General features: G+C 37.9%; 1 non-coding gene across 1 annotated transcript; it reads right to left on the bottom strand.

The window, feature by feature from the left end:
• Positions 1 to 4,315: 4,315 nt before the first annotated feature.
• Trnap-ugg (transfer RNA proline (anticodon UGG)) lies at positions 4,316 to 4,387 on the bottom strand. Its single transcript has one exon. It is a non-coding gene; the product is annotated as a tRNA-Pro (tRNA).
• Between the last annotated feature and the right edge of the window lie 13,917 nt (positions 4,388 to 18,304).

The raw sequence follows: 18,304 nt of genomic DNA on the forward strand, positions 1-18,304 counted from the left end.
TAGTTCCAAATCCAGTGTCACTTGGCATACTCTATTCTAAGGTTTTGTAAGCGGCATGATGTGCATACAGCTTAAGCTTAGCTCAACCTCCTGCAAGTGACCACCCAAAATCTCAAGCCTAGATGGTCGGTTATTAGAGTTCAGACCACAGAGTATCTCAATTCTGAGTCACTAGCCTGTAATACTTCATATAAATTCATATAAATTCATATAAATTCTAATACAAAAAAATCCAAAATGCAGCACAGTATCTCGTCAATACTAGTTCGCAAAACTAATTTTACTTGCCATCATTGTACAACCAAAGGATTTATCAGGGTGATTGCCAAACTAAAAAAAGGTTGCGTTGCCTTATAAAACCACACGGCTAATGAAACAAGATTCATGATAGCAAGAAAAATTTAAAAAGCAGCTAACGACGTACTTCTCGTTGTTGTTTTTTATATATATATATATATATATTTCATAGATGTTATCCGGTTGTTAAGTTCAGAGATACAAAACGTTACCAACAAATATGCAAGAGGGGCAGGACAAGTTTACTGGAAAAGTTCCTCTTTGCTCAGCGTTTGATCTCTAATCTGACGAAGAAATGGATAAACATCAAGTGGCTGCAGAATATCCTTCTCAAGCAGAGCCATCTCTTCCTTGCTCAGCTTCTGTGCGGCAGGAGTGAGTCGTCGATCGAATTGCAGTGTGTTATTAGCTACCGTGGGACTTGGTGCACTTAAGATACGGCGACGCTTGTGGCCTGACGGATCACTGGCTTGGCGTCCTAGTTTGTAGCATTTGCTTGGCGATGGATTGTTCATCCATGACACTGAACTTGTTCTTGTGACTTTCTTGTGAATCTCAGGTGCTATTGCATTGAATACTCTCAGATTTCGCTGTCCTTCGATTTCCTTCAGAACACAGGACATATTTGGGAACTTTTCGATATCAATAGACACACTCATCGCTTGGAATTTCGTTTCAAATTTTGGATGAAGGCTCAACCTCGCGGACTCCTCTAATTGCTCGATGAAAACTAAAATGAATGGATAGAATGTTTTATTTATAGCCGTTTAAGAACTTTGATTTCTCAGTATGATTGGTATTGAATTTCTCCTCAGAGAATCAACATATTGCAAGCATTTCGGTAATAAGAAAAAATGAAATTTATCAGCGGTAGAAATATAATTTATGCTCGCTAACTGGTTAATACCCGGTATAACTATACTGACGTCGGCTGTATACCACATAATACCGGGTGTGAAAGTTATTACGCGACTATAATTTTTCTTTGTCTTCAATAACGTCACACATACCAGGTATAATTTTGATGACGCACAAATTCTGATTAAATAAAGTCAAGCCATTGAACACACAAAACCTTGACCTTTAAGCGTTTTGCGTTTAACGCAATCTTAATGAATTGATCTTAGTATTTGTTTTGTTTGCTGTATTTGCTCTATTTTGGTTACCTAAATGGTTGTCTTACGAACAGTAAAGAAATTCATCAACGGTCTAAGAAACATTGAGGTGTGGTTCTAGTCACGTCATATTTCACCAGATAATACCCCGTATAAATAATCATTATTGCCCAACTGGTTCCTTTTTCTATTTTAATGACGTCAAGTCATTGAACAGATTACTCTTAGACTTGAACGCCTTTAAGCCCTAAACACATCCATTCCAACTTAACTTTTGCCGTTTAGGACGACTCTGCAGTATCCATAACATTACTGACCTTGTCTTTTTAATTCTAGCATTTGTGTCATACACGAAATAAAAATGATCAGGCGGAAGTCGTTAGCCGGTTACGGCCAAGGCTTAAATTTTAGCAATAAATGGAGAGACATATCTAATCCTTGCCTACGTAATGGCTACAGGACTTATTTTGGACCTTATCTTAGTAAAAACATCGACAATATACAGAACAGCAGGTCAGCTTTCCAAAAGCAAATAAAATGCCACCCTAAAAGCCCTGGTTTGGAAAACTCTCTATTGGGTGGGAGTCGTTTCTTGCTGGGAAGTCACTACCCACCTCAATAAAAAAAGTAAATGATATGAATTGATTGTGTGTCAAGTCAAACTCGTATCTTGTTCCCATCTCCACAAAAAGCAGCGAGTTACTACCAGCTAAAACTTTTGTGACTAAAACAATAATTTTCCATATCTCGTTGATAAAGTAGTAGGAGCATCTGGTAAAATTAAGACACTAAAAAAACCTTTTTCGGCAAGGTCAAAAGGTCAAAAGTGTCGGCCTCGGGTGGGCTTGAACCACCAACCTTTCGGTTAACAGTTGAACGCGCTAACCGATTGCGCCACGGAGACATCGATGGAATCTTATGAGCATTAAAGATTGACCCAAAAGGAAGAGTTGGCTGATTTTAACATTATCATCTAATTTACCAGTACGACAGAAAGCAAAGAAATTGCAGAAAGGGATTAACTTTCTAGATGTACGGTCTACAATGTATACCTTCTCCGTGATAAAGAAAAAAGTTATTGGCATTGGAATGTCAGTTTTCATGCAAATATAGTTGTTAAATTAACTAAGCAACTAAGCGACGATCAGACCTAGTTACTTATAATTACTTCCCTTGCAATGTTCTTGTAACGAACATGCACAATATAAATCGGAATCAAATCAACCAGACCTAGATTAAGGAAACGATTGTTTTCAGTTTTTTTGGCCAAAACTAATGCAAAAGGACGTCACTTTAACTCCCACTGTTAAGTTTCAACCACGTCCACGGCAGTGCTGCATAATACGAAAAGTCCGTTTCCGAAAGCTGAAATAAGGCAGACAGGTCTGTTGTTTCCATGTTTTGCGTTGAAAACATTGCCGTTACCACTGTATGAAGAGTAATTGTCAGCAATCAAAGAAATCGTGGCCACGGTTTAAAAATCGATTTCGCTCATACTTTGTCAGTTTCAAGGCCTTGGTAAGTAAGTGAAGGACATAAGGTTAGTTTTTTGAAATATTCCATATAACGGCAGAAAGCCACGAAAAACGGTCACCCTATGGGAAGCTCGGATTTCACCACGAGAGAACTCGAAATTTTACACTTTTCAGCTTCTCGCTTCACAGACATTTACATAGCTGTGGATCTTTCTTTGGTATAATTTATTACATTGATTCTTCCTCAGTCAAAACATAGCAATTATTTTCATCTCTGCTCGTTTGTGAGCGAATTGAGCTCGGATGAAGTAGGCACACTTCTCGATCACCCAAAAGTCTAAAATCATCCAAATTCAGCGAGAAAAAAAGCTGACCGGTAGCGACTCAAATCCTCTGATACTTTGACAAAAGACAGTTCAGTCATTGACTTTTAGGTGTACGGTTTTAAATCTTTAAGGTCTAGCAGAACGTTTGCACGAACGCCGATCAAAGTTTGACAAAATTACAATTAAGCGCCATTGAAATCTACAACTTTACTCTAAATAACAAGGATAATAGAATAAATTAACTCCTCGGCCAAAGTTTGTATAAAAAAAGCTTTAAACTATTTTCAAAGCTTAAAACGTTTTAAAAAATATATTGATGTTAAATATTGTTTACACGGGTACAACAAACCAACAAACACCAAAATTACCACAAAATAAAGTTCAATCTCTGCGTGGTCTACAAATTTGAATGTGATCTGTGCGACGCAGATTATGTTGGGTACACCACTCGTCATTTAACACCGGCGCATTAATGAACACAAATATTCTGCAATCGGGAGGCACCTTGAGCAACACGGTCTATCGAAGGCTGATTTAGCCGACAAGCAATTCTCTTTTCTAAAGAAATGTAGATCAAAGTTCGACTGCCTGATCTTTGAGATGTTGTTCATTAAGGAATTGAACCCTGAGTTAAATACTCAGAAAGACAGTGACTCTATTCGTTTCAAACTCTTTACATGACTCTGCGTGCGAATACTTCATTATGATCGCATATTTTCGCTTTTATTTGTCTCTAAGGAATTCTTTTACATTTACATTCGTTTTCACTTCGCTCATCACTGACTTGATAATGAAGTCGAGCAAACGTCGAAACGTCGTCGCTTTTTAAACTTTTGAACCAAGATGGTTTTATATTTTTTAAAGTTTTCAACATTATCGCAATTTTTTATAGTTAAATTATTTTTATTATTATTATTATTATTATTATTATTATCGTTATTATTATTATTATTATTATTATTATTATTATTATTATATTAAGAATAATGTTGAGTCTTTGACAATCACAAAATCTCTGATATTATAATAAGTGACGTCAGGCTCCAAAGCAAAGAAAAAGAAAATCGACTTTCATTGAGTAGTTCCACAATTTGTTTTCACAGGGCCTGTCCGGGAGTCGAACCCGGGACCTCTCGCACCCAAAGCGAGAATCATGCCACTAGCCCAACAGGCCACTACTGTATAGTGTTGCATTTTTTGGTTAAAAATAGACATCAGTCTTGTTACCTGCTGGTGGCGGAAATCTTCTTTATCTTCCTGGAATGTATAAATAAATGATCGATATGATGCCAAAGATGACACCCTAAATGGCATAGGAAAGTCGAGAAAGTCTGAAGGTAAAGCTGAAGATTTTGAGGAACGCTGCAAAATAAGTATTTTATTCCCAGTAAACAAACCATTGCTACTGAGCTGCAAATACATTTACTAGAACATCCTGATAAAAATAGAAATTCAGTTAAGCGTAAGACACGGTTAATTCCCAATTATAATTTCATAACATTTTCACCACCTTTTTCACACGGCATCGTAGCTCAGTTGGTTAGAGCACCTGTCTAGTAAACAGGAGATCATGGGTTCATCGGTACCTTGGATTTACTCTTCTGTTTTTGTTGTGGGGGAATTGGTATTTTCCTTATATTTGGAATTTTCTAGTGTTTTATGGTTAACGACTAAACATTACACCATGCAGAACCCGCGATGAATTGAACACTTGCTACTGTAATATAAATTAGGATTTTATTTCTTACTGTTCATCTGAAATACGTGTCACCAACTTAAAATTCTTTCCATTTGTCACTCTTCTCACTCCACATCAGTTTTCAAACGTTCGGCCACGCCCGACTGTTCAGGTACCGTGTCCACAAACAACCTTAAGGTGTTCAACGTAATGTAACTTATGTACGCACGCAGACCTGGGCTTGAGTTCGAATTGTTGTCTCGTTGCCACTGTTACTCATGATAGTTTTAAAAGAGCAAAAGAGTTCAAGGGAGAAAATAAACCAAGAGCGGGACTGGGGAGAGGCAGGAGGCAATAAAATGCGTTATGAGTAAATGTCTGTAAAAACCAAAGAAATCCTGGACACAGCTCAAAATTCGAATTCGCTCATACTTTGTACATTGATAGGCCCTAGTACCACACTTATGAAAAGGACATCCATTTAACCAAATAACAACTCGTTTACGAGAAACGAATTTTAAATGATCGACAGCGTTTTTGTCAACAAAAGCTCAAATAATGTCAACATTCATTACGCTACTAAATCAAGCAATCGTAACTTTTGAATTGCTTGCACGCAAATCTTATTCATTAAATGCTTTTTTAGTTCTCTGACATTTAACATAGCTAGCCAATTCTTCTTACAAATATTTTTCGATTTTTTTAAGTAACCAACGGCTTCTCTTAAAGGCTTCGTTAGGACTTCCAACAAACTAGCCATAAAAACCTGCGGTACGCAAAGAATCTCACCGAGAAACCTCCTGGGGGTACAACTTATGATAGTTTTTAGTTTCTACCGCTTCAATTCATTCTTGGGATCTTTCGTACTTAAAGAAAAAAACATTTGTAAACTGAGCGCATTTTCAATATCCGCCATTTTGAAATGAAAACCAAGCACACTTGAATTGTTTTAACTTCCATTGTTTTATTAAAATAAGCTGCTAACATTTTGAACGTAACTTAACTGTAGGATGATGTTTGTGATTTCCAGAAATCTTAATATAGTTTCGAAAGCAAGATATAGACTATCAAAATTCTTTTCCTTAGGGGCGGACCATTAGAAATCACGGGAGGGGGGGGGGGGGGTGACAATTCCCAAAAAAATACTCCTGCAAAGGAAAATTGCCAAAAAAGAAATTCCTGCAAGCAGTTCACCATCCAAAACAAATTCCTGCAAGTAAACTGAACCAAAGTACGATAACAAAACACGACGTCAAGTAGTTTTACAGTACATATCAGAAACATAACCTGCTCAACTATCATTTTAACACATTGTACATGCATTAATGTTTTTAGAAGTGACAATGCAACAGATTACATCTGATCTCCTGCTGATTTATGGAAAACCATATTTCAAATGTAGAAGAAATATAACACAATTTTACTATAGCAAACCTTCAAAAATCTTTCTTTTGAGTAGGAAATAGCAAGGGGTGACAGGCCTGCATGAGTTCTAACAATGGAAACATTTTTTATATTTTTGCTCTGACAAGCACGTCATTTAGAGATTTTCCTATTAGTCGTGCCTCTTTGAAGATTTCTCGTAGGAAAGGTGCCATTTTCCCATTAAAACATGTTTGAGGTTGGGCACGATGGTTGATATTGTTACGAAAGGCAATATTTGTTTGGGGGTGTTGTCTTTTTGCTTCAATGCCGATGACTCTGTAAATTTGACATTTGACAAAATGTTTCAATCAGATTATTTGGGTAGCCTCCAACAAGGAGTCGTGATTTACTTTTTTGTTTATATTTTCCTCAAATGTTGTTTTTGATGAGTTTGTTCGTCGTAGTCTCAGGGCTTTACCCTTTACATGCAACTCCTTTTTTGACTCCTGGTGGGTTGCTAGAGGGAAAATGTGTGTATTGAAAAAAGGTTTTAGTCCGCTTGAAATGTATTTTAATATCCAGTATGGAATGATGATGGAATCGATTGCCTTTCCAGAAATGAAGCCTCGGCATTTGGGATTTCAGCCGTAAATTTGATTGTTGGATGATATGAGTTTGCTTGCCAGATGTACTGTGCTATATCATTTTTACAAGTGTCCCACAGAGAAAAGATATCGTCAATGTAACGTTTCCAAACTGAAGGTTTTACGATGCTTTGACAAACAATTTGTGTTTCAATGTCGGTCATAAAAATGTTTGCAAAAGTAACGGCCATTTTTGTGCCCATGGCAGTACCATGGATTCGGAGGTAGTTTCTTTCATTGAATTGGAAAGAATTTTCTTTGAGAATGAGAGCAATGGGAGCAGGGATGGCGCAGTGGTGAGAGCACTCGCCTCCCACCAATGTGGACCGGCTTCGATTCCCGGTCTCGGTGTCATATGCGGGTTGAGTTTGTTGTTGGTTCTCGTCCCTGCTTCGAGGGTTTTTCTCCAGGTACTCCGGTTTTCCTCCCTCCACAAAAACCAACATTTCCAAATTCCAATTCGACCTGAAAACAGTGGATTGAAGAGCCACCCCGTGGAATCCACTAAAATTCCCATTTTTTCCCAATGAGTGTTAGAATTTCTCTCAGGTCTGGGGTGGGAATGGGAGGGTTGTTGCTGTGAAAATTGTTGTATGCTTTGCGAACTCTTTGACCGAGAAAACAACACTGAATATACGTACTATATTGCCTTCCAACTTCTCACGCTTTTCAAGTTTGCTTTTGCGTTCAACTGTAAAGAATGGCATCGACCAACACGAAGAAGCAGAGTTTCCTTGACAAGTGAAAAAACGTTCATCGAGTCATGAGGTGCGATACCTTTAGTAACTCATTTCTTTCTCGATAATCCCGATACTCGAATTTCGAGAAAATGGAGACTTTAAAGAGACTGTCACCTTGAGCGGTACTGTAATTAAACTGCGCGGAGCTTTGCATGCCCTTAATATTAATAGAAGTTCTGTCGAAAAAAAATCGTGCAGAGCTTCCACGTCGAAAAAAATACACGCAGACAAATTGGACATTATTTTCAGACAATTTTTGTACAATCTAATTGCTGAATCTTGAGGATTCCTCTGGATCCGGATTCCGGTTTTCTGTTCCGGATTCCGGATTCCGGATTCCGGCTTTAAGTGCTGCCCCTTACTTTTCAAAATGGCGTCCGTCTGCAAAACTATTTAAAAAGAGTATCGAAGGTGGCTTCAAGTAAAAACCCATGACCGTTGTTTAGGAAGAGAACTAACTGCTTTTTCTTATCACTGCTGAATTTTCTAGAGACCAATCTATAAAGTTCCAGCAACGGAAGATTTACAGTGTATTTTTAACGGAGACAAGAACGCCATGAACATTATGAAATTTCGATCCAAGTTAGTCTCAAAACCAACCCAAACGTTTTTATTTAATTACTCTTAAAGAAACGAGTTTTAAAACAAACTAACCCAGTTTTGTTTAGTTTGGATCAAAGGCCTATCTACAGAAAAAGTATGAGAAAAATCGAATTTTGAGCTGTGTCCGCGATTTGACGATTATATTTAATGCTTAGGGACATTTACTCTTATTAGTAATCGGTATTCTCTGTGTTTCTCTATCTGTAATTGGGGTAATGTCGCAGAGAGAAATTACCGAAAGAAGGAAACCCCCATATTCCATTTTAAAGGGGACAATTCTATTTGCTGACTTGCGCAATACTCTTACAGTCGAACCAGGTCAAGCGTACCCCCCTAGATTCTATTAATGATTCTATTATTTGAAAATTGAACCCGTTAGTCGTTTCAAGTATTGAAATCAAAATTAGATTTCTGATTGGATTATTCGAACTAGGGTGCAAATAATGCATGAAACCAGAAAACCAGAAAGCCCGCGGGAAAAACCCCTCTCAATATATTCAGAGCGGCAATTCTTGATTTATATAACAGTGGATTTTCCAAAAAACAGATTTATCGTGATTTACAGCAGTCAACGCGTACTGTCAGAAAGAAAATTCGCCATTTTAAACCGGGCACAGTGGGTCCTGTCGCGTAAATTTTAACTCACTAATGATCACTAAATGAACATTTTACGTTTGTACACTTGCGTTTTTCCCGTTAGTTATTCAAAAACAAAAATGAAAAAGGACTGGAAGCGTTTTATTATAACAAACGGTTCTCTTTTTGAGGTATATGCAAATTAATTGAGCGAAAAGTATGCGAACTCACAGTGAAAGATGTTCATTTCATTTGACCTTCGACAATGGCAGCACATGTGTTGCGCTATTCGTAGACGTATAATGGACAGTCTGGTGAAATAATAATATATACCAAACTTTTTCATGCTACAAGGTAGGTAATGCTATACATGAAAGATAAATAATTTGGAATTTTTCAGCCCGACTCATTTGCAAGCGCTTGACTTTGTGCTCTTGCCATGACCAAATTTGCATAACGAATTATATGAATGTGTCAACAACATGCAGGAACAGTTTGAACGAACGAGTTGTTTCAAATGTACTGTAGTTTGAATTTTACAGGCTATTGCTTTTACTGTTGGCACGGATCTATGATCTGCGAATTTTAATTTGATCATTGATCCGCGTTAACAATGAATAAATGAATGCATTCTTTGAAACGACTAATGGGTTCAATTTTCGAATAATCGATCCATTAATAGAGTCTAGGGGGGTACGCTTGACCTGGTTCGACTGTAAGTAGAATTCCAATTCGTTTAGTTAAAACTTTGTTCAAATTCACGCATCGGAAAGTTACAGCCCTACCAAAAAAAGTACTGACGCGTCATCAGACGCTTACACTCAAGATAGCCAATACTGAGTGATGGGAATACGGAAAGGAAGGATTCAATAACCCTGTTTGTGTTAATTCAAGCGACATAGAAAAAAAAGATGCGGTTTTTACAGTTTTTCTTAACTAGGTTGGTCCAACAAATAATGGCATAAAGTTTGGTTGGACGATTTGGAGAAATAACGCTTTGTTCCCCTATCCTATGCCTTTATTAAAATCTATTGATTGTCCGTTTAAATGCTGTCATAGTATACGCTTTTTCTTACTGCCAAAATCCTTAATACATTATCAATTCACGAGGACATACTGCTCGATTGTTTTCAATACAGCACAGTTGGTGCCTTCAAAAAGGTTACGTTTTATGGTAAACCGATTATGTGTATGTATGTACTCGATTCTTCATTTTTTGTAAATTTCCTTAACAAACAACAAAACAACAAATGGAGAGCCTGGGTATTGATCTTCGGTACCTCAGCATGCAAGGCGGGCGTTCTATCATTTGAGTTAATTCCCCCACGCACTGATTGACGTCGAATCGTGTGAAAAATTTTGAGCTTTGCCTTAAAGAATAACCACGGGTGTGGGGGGAGGCATAAATGACCGCAATAAAAACAAAATACTCGGGCACCATGAACCCGCACCAGACTTAGAAAAGGGACTCGATATATGACCGTAAAGGAAAGGTAGCAATATTTCGTTCAAATGTCCTTGGGTAGAAAAAGGAGACAAGTCCACCATATTGTTCAACCTGGAAAAGAAAAACTACACCAATAAGGACAATCAAAGAACTTCGATCTGGAGATGAATGAATTATTTGACGAAGAAAACTGAAAATCTTAAAAGCCATCCAGGATTTTTATGAAAATCTCTACACCTCACGGGGACTATACCACAGGAAAACTTTAAGGACTTTAACACCTAAGTGACCTTGTGTTCCCAAACTTTCGGAAGGAGAACGTCAAGTGGCCGTTTCTCTAAGACCGTTCTACCGCGTTTCGCGTTTCCCTCAAACTTTGCCCAGTAAATCACATTGGGCCATAAGCAAATGAAATGACTTTAGTTTTCGGAAAGACGTTAAAATCTATTTTTTTTTACAGGAAACGCCGTAAAAATTCTCTTTAATTCCTGAGTTGAATCGTTCTTCGAAGGCATGAAAGGCATGTTTATTTTGATATGTTTTGATTTGTAAGTTCACGAACATAAATTTAGAACGTTAGAACGTTTTCTGAAAACATGCGAAAGTACCCTGGCTTTGCCGGCATTTATTTCACAAGTCCAGATCAAACCATTCTAAATTCTAACCGCACCTTGCTAAACAGATGTTAGGAAGCACAGAAATATAAAAATACCTTGCGGTTTTTATCAGTTCGTTGGCCGCAGCGACTTCGCACTTTTGGTGCTTTTGCGAGTATGACAACCGCGTTATGCGAGTCAAAGTGCTCTTAATTGCTACAATTCATTGTAAATAAACTACGGCGAAAAGCACACAAAAATAAAACTGGAAGTGGTTTAAATGCCCAAAATTGGTAAATTATTCCGTCCAGACTAAAACCCATGACCCAGCGAGGGACTTAGTTTCAAATAATAATACTCAACTTTATTTTCTTCGACGTTAACCGATAACTGTTACATAACCACACATTACAATCATACATTGGTTGTTATAGTCATCCTGCTTACACTCTTACAGGACTTGATTATCATCATACCCAAACTGCATTTACACCGTATAATCATTACATTTTGAGCTAATTTACAACAAAGAAGTTGCATTCTTCGCGAAATATAATCCACCTAAGAGTAACAACGTTATTCATTCGTTCTTTATTATTTTTAAAAAAGGTGAAATGCTATATTTTCAAATCCAGTGTCAGTTGGCGTACTCTATTCTAAGGTTTTGTAAGTGGCATGATGTGCATAGTCAGAAAGCTCAACCTCCCGCAAGTGACCATCCAAAATCTCAAGCCTAGATGGTCGGTTACGAGAGTTCAGACCACAGAGTATCTCAATTTTGAGTCACTAGCCTGTAATACTTCCATGGCGTAATTCATAAAAGTTTTGATACAAAAAATCCAAAATGCAGCACAGTATCTGGTTAACACTGGTTCGTAAAACTAATTTTAGTTGCCACTGATTATTGTATAACCAAAGGATTTATCAGGGTAATTGCCAAACTTAAAAAAGGTTGCCTTATAAAACCATACAGCTAATGAAACAAAATTCATGATAACAAGAAAGATTTAAAAAGCAGCGAACGAGGTACTTTGAAGTTAATCGTTGAATACTTTTTTTTTTTAATATTTCATAGATGTTATCCGGTTGTTAAGTTCACAGATACAATACGTTACCAACAAATATGCAAGAGGGGCAGGACAAGTTCACTGGAAAAGTTCCCCTTTACTCAGCGTTTGAACTCTTACTTGACGTAGAATGGAAAAAACATCAAGTGGTTGCAGAATATCCTTCTCAAGCAGAGCCATCTCTTCCTTGCTCAGCTTCTGTGCTGCAGGAGTGAGTCGTCGATCGAATTGCAGTGGGTTATTAGCCGTGGGACTTGGTGCACTTGAGATGCGGGGACGCTTGTGGCCGGACGGATCACTAGCTTGGCGTCCTAGTTTGTAGCATTTGCTTGGCGATGGATTGTTCATCCATGACACTGAACTTGTTCTTGTGATTTTCTTGTGAATCTCAGGTGCTATTGCGTTGAATACTCTCAGATTCCGCTGTCCTTCGATTTCCTTCAGAACACAGGACATATTTGGGAACTTTTCGATATCAATAGACACACTCATGGCTTGGAATTTAGTGAAAAATTTTGGACGAAGGCTCAACCTCGCGGACTCCTCTAATTGCTCGATGAAAACTAAAATGAATGGATAGAATGTTTTATTTATAGGCGTTTAAGAACTTTGATTTCTAAGTATGATTGGTATTGAATTTCTCCTTAGAGTATCAACATATTGCAAGCATTTCGGTAATAAGAAAAAATGAAATTTATCAGCGGTAGAAATATAATTTATGCTCGCTAACTGGTTAATACCCGGTATAACCATACTGACGTCGGCTATATACCACATAATACCGTTATTACGCAACTATGATTTTCTTTGTCTTCAATAACGTCAAGCACTTGTGGCCACCAAATTATTGATACCAGGTATAATTTTAATGACGAACCAATTCTAATTAAATGAAGTCAAGCCATTGAGCACACAAAATCTTGACCTTTAAGCGTTTTGTGTTTAACGCAATCTTGATATATTGATCTTAGTATTTGTTGTAGAATTATGATCTCAAAAATAATTTGCTCTATTTTGGTTACCTAAATGGTTGCCCAGAACTTCGTTTTTGCAGTGCAGTGGTGGAAATATATTTAATATAATATAATTATATTGACGTCACTTTATACTAGACAACAAATTAAATCTGCAACTATGATCAAATTTGCATTAATAGACGCTAACCAATTCTGCTCACCAAGCTGTAAAGCTAATTATAAGGCCTTTGTGTAAAAAAAAAAAGCACATCTTACGAACAATAAAGAAATTCATCAACGGTCTAAAAAACATTCAGGTTGATCACAGGTACAGTTCTTGTTACGACATATTTCACCAGAGAATACCACGTATAAAGAAAATCATTATTGCTCAACTAGTTCCCTTTTCTATTTTCACGACGTCAAGTCATTGAAAAGATTACTCTTAGACGTAAAAGTCCTACACACATCCATTCCAACTTAAAGTTTTGATGTTTAAGACAACTCTGCACTATCCATAACATTACTGACCTTGTCTCTTTAATTCTAGCATTTGTGTCATACACGAAATAAAAATGATCAGGCGGAAGTCGTTAGCCGGTAACGGCCAAGGCTTAAATTTAGCAATAAATGGAGAGACATATCTAATCCTTGCCTACGTAATGGCTACAGGACTTATTTTGGACCTTATCTTAGTAAAAACATCGACAATATACAGAACAGCAGGTCACCTCTCCTGAAGCAAATAAAATGCCACTCGTGCGTTCACGAGTAACCCTAAAAGCCCTGGTTTGGAAAAATCTCTATTGGGTAGAAGTTGTTTCTCGCTGGGAAGTCACTACCCACCTCAATGAAAGAAGTAAATGATATGAATTGATTATGTGTCAAGTCAAACTCGTATCTTGTTCCCATCTCCACATAAAGCAGCGAGTTACTGCATTATTCTGTGACAGGCGCATACTATTAGAACCAGCTAAAACTTTTGTGACTAAAAAAATCACTTTCCATATCTCGTTGATATAGTAGTACGAGCATCTGGTAAAATTAAAACACTGAAAAAAGACTTTTTCCGGCGAGGTCGAAAGTTTCGTTCTCGGGTGGGCGTAAACCACCAACCTTTCGGTTAACAGCCGAACACGCTAACCGATTGCGCCACAAAGACATCAATGGAATCTTGTAAGTATTAAAGATTGACCCAAAAGGAAGAGTTGGCTGATAACGGATGCGTCAAGCTAAACTAAGAGATTTTAGCATTATCATCTAATTTACCAGTACGACAGAAAGGGATTACAATGTATACCTTCTCCGTAATAAAGATAAAATTACTGGCATTGGAATGTCAGTTTTTCTTTTAAACAAATATGGACGTTAAATTAACTAAGCAATTAAGCGACGATAAGACCTACTGACTTATAATTACTTCCCTTACAATGTTCTTGTAACGAACATGCACAATATAAATCGGAATCAAATCAACCAGACTTAGATTAAGAAAAACGATTTTTTTTTCAGTTTTTTTTTTTTGCCGAAAATTATAAAGGACGTCACCTTAACTCCCACTGTTAAGTTGCAACCACGTCCATGGCAGTGCTGCATAATACCAAAAGTCCGTTTCCGAAAGCTGAAATAAGGCAAACAGGTCTGTTGTTTCCATGTTTTGCGTAGGAAACGTCGCCGCTACCACGGTATGAATTTTTTTTACCAGCGAGTCTCATGTGGCCGGACACAAAAAGTGCTGGAGGTGAGAAGCACGCGTTTGGAAAATGTTCTTCAAAACTAGCCTTCGGGCAATTTAACAAATCGACGGCAGTTTTCTATGGTCTATACTCTTATAGACCATAAAATGACGTCAAAAAATGTTCAAAACTCAAGTGGAACCACGAGCCGCAGGCGAGTGGTTTCACTGCCAAGTTTTGGACATTTTATGGCGTCATTTAATGGCCTATAAGAGTATAGACCATAGAAAACTGCCGTCGATTTGTTTTTTACAATAGCATGGAAAAAGAGCGAGCGGAATTGGCTTTTTTTTTTTCGTTGAGAAAGCGCGCGTTACATCTGACGTCATTTTTATTGTCTGTACCCTTATAGACAATAGCTACGAGCCAATCAGCGCGCGGGAATTTGGACAGTTATTGTAAAAAATGTGGTAGACAACCGAGAATGTTATATCTCGGGGAATTAGCTCAAGTGGTAGAGCGCCCGCTTAGCATGTAGGAGGTACCGGGGTCGATACCCGGATTCTCAAATCGTAGTCTTTTTTTTTTCTCCAAGACCTATATACAGTTTGAAATTGTCCTTTTGCCTTCCTTGTTTTCACCTTATTCGGCTTAATTGAAGAACCAAGTGTTGATGGCTGAGACAATATTTTGTGCCACATGATGATGATCTGATTCTAAGGAACACTTGAAAATGCGGTTTTCATTGTAATAAACAAGAACCAATATTTGAATCATTACACCAACAATAAAATACGTACCAATATTTATTAGAAGATAGTCAAAAGATGTGGATATTCTCTTCAACGTTTGACACGCTTAACCACCAGTTATCATTTCAAAAATTCAAAAATGTCCTGATTTTTAGAATTTTTAGCTTAATTTTCCACGCTTAATGAAATATATGACGTAACGTTTCACCGCTTACGTATTGAACACTTTCATCTTGGTTTTTAACATGCAGAGATGACAATATAAATTGTTTCTTGGCAATAGTGAAACGCCCTATCAGTTGGTCGTAGCTGGCATGAGTTGCTGTTATAACACCTACTATTACATTAAGTATTTCACATACTAAGGGTGATTTCAATTTTCTAAAGGTTTATTTCTTACAGTTCATGTATCTGGAATGCTCTCTAAAATGATCTCAGAATCCTTTCAGGTCCGTTACTCTCCACACCAGACACCACTCGTCAAGCCTTACTTTTCAGGGAAGGTATTACCTCGAGGACATCTCCGTGTTCAACTTAATATACGCGCGCAACGACAAAGGCCTGGGTGTAACCTACGGTACTTGTCTGGTTGCCAGTCTTCACCGTTATTGTTGATAACTGCATGAGAGCATGACAGCTGGATAGATTGAACAACTCTGACGAGACGAGAATTCGAGAGGAAAGAATATATGGTTATTAGTGATTTGTTTGTCCTCTTTCTGTTTCTTTATCTATAATAAAGGCAATATTACGCGAAAATGTTTCTGAAAGAAGGAAACCCGATCGCAAAGCCTGACCGACCGTTTTGAATTTTAAAGGAGGCAATTTTCACTGCACGAAAAAACGCCTTTCCGCACATCAAATGTGTGGTCAAAGACTGTCAAAGGCCGCCTTTGATTACCTTGGATTCGAATCACAGGTGACAAATGCCGCATTTGATACACGGTGGAGTCAAATTTGTTTCGAATCAAAGATATCATATATTTGATCCACCTTTGATGCGCGTCATAGGCGGAGTCAAAGTTGTTTGATTTCAATTTGACGCGTGTCAAGTATAGGGTCAAAGTTGTTAATACATTTGAACTCACTTTTGATTCGAGTCAAAGGTACATGCAAAAACGTCACATGTTTGACGCGCATCAAATGTGTTGTCAAAAATGTTATTATATTTGACCTCCTCTTTGATACGGATCAAAAAAAGAGATAATCCAGTTTTTCATGCAGTCTTTGTTTTCGGACTATTCTATCAATTCTTTATCCTCGAAGTTCTTGTTAGTAGAATTTCGAATTTCTTAAGTACAACTGTGTTTAAATTCACACGTCTGATATTTTCAACCACACTCCCGAAAGGAGCCTGATGCTTCAATTCCAGGCCACCAAGATTGTGCGATGAGAACATGGTAACCCTTCCAAACCAAACTTCAATACATCATCCATTTGCAAAGAACTGTCGTCTTTTTGTTAACATGCAGCAAATTTGAAGTCATGTGCACGGTTGGCACCTTTGAAACCGGGTTTTCTCGATCGTCGTTACCAATATAACGGTGAACCAACAACAACAGGAGCGTAAAAGACAGAAAAAGCGTTACCGAAACCCCAAGACACTGTTCTCCGGTAAACCCACCGAAATATGTGTTTGAACACATCATTCTTTATTGTTTAAAGCCAAGTAATACGAGCAACATTTTCTTGCAACTTCCTGAGCAACAAATCTTCCGTCCAAAGATGCGATTATACACTCCAACTCGCGCAAAAAATTTTCATGTTGCAGAAAGAAGAGGCTGTTTTCACTTTTGTGACATGAAAATTTATTGTGGAATTTACCATACAAAATTTGTCGCGCGACAACAACAAAAATATTTGCATGTAGTACTTGGCCTTTACGGTCGTCTTCAAAAAATATTGCTCAGTAAAATACATAAAACCATCAATTGGAGAATCCGGGTATCGATCCCGGTACCTCCCGCATGCAAAGCGGGCGCTCTTCCATTAGAGCTAATTCCCCAACGCGCTTAGCAAAAACGAATCATATGAAACGTTTTCAAATTATATAGGGAGGGCAGACTTCAATAACCGCCGCCAAAACTGACAGAACACTCGAACTATTCTTCGGGCAATAGGGTGGTCGACAACCGAGAATGTTATCTCTCGGGGAATTAGCCCAAGTGGTAGAGCGCCCGCTTAGCATGCGGGAGGTACCGGGATCGATACCCGGATTCTCCAATCGTAGTCTTTTTTTTCCTTTCAAGGTCTTTATATAGGTCTTAAAAGACCTATATCAGTTAGAAATTGTCCTTTTGCGTTCCTTGTTTTCGCCTTACTCGGCTTAATTGAAGAACCAAGTGTTGCTGGAGGAGACAATATTTTGTGCCACATGATGATGATCTGATTCTAAGGAACACTTCAAAATACGGTTTTTATTGTAATAAACAAAAGCCAATATTTGAATCATTAGAGCAACAGTAAAATACGTGCCAAAATTTATCAGGAGATGGTGTAATATTTCCTTCCTAGGTATTATTATTCGTAAGGTGTAGATATCGCTCTGGCCTGGGACTAGCCCAGACCAGACGAAGGTACATGTGGTAAGGCAAGGTTCGTCCCAACTGACTCGAAGGGAGGGAAGGGTGGGCAGCTAAACATTACTTGAGCTCGCGGCCTCAAGTTGAGTGACAGAGTGTGACACAATGCAATCTATTATATAGCATATTCAAATAATCCCAAGGGAGTTAATTACCAATGCAAACTAAGTTTGCATAGTGTAATATTTCCTCCCTAGGTATTATTATTCATAAGGTGTAGATAAGGTATGGGGAATCGCTCTGGCCTTCCCCTAGCCTACCTCCATACTTTAACCCAAAGTAACACACCAACGGTATGGGCCAACAAATGTTTATTCCAATCCTTGCCATTAACTACAAACTCGGCCCGCATACAAACACTACTGTTTCCCAATCCTTACTTAACATAACCAAAATAAAAATATTTCTT

Source organism: Pavona decussata, unplaced genomic scaffold (genome assembly GCF_977016875.1).
Source record: "Pavona decussata unplaced genomic scaffold, jaPavDecu1.1 SCAFFOLD_375, whole genome shotgun sequence".
Lineage (NCBI taxonomy): Eukaryota > Metazoa > Cnidaria > Anthozoa > Scleractinia > Agariciidae > Pavona > Pavona decussata.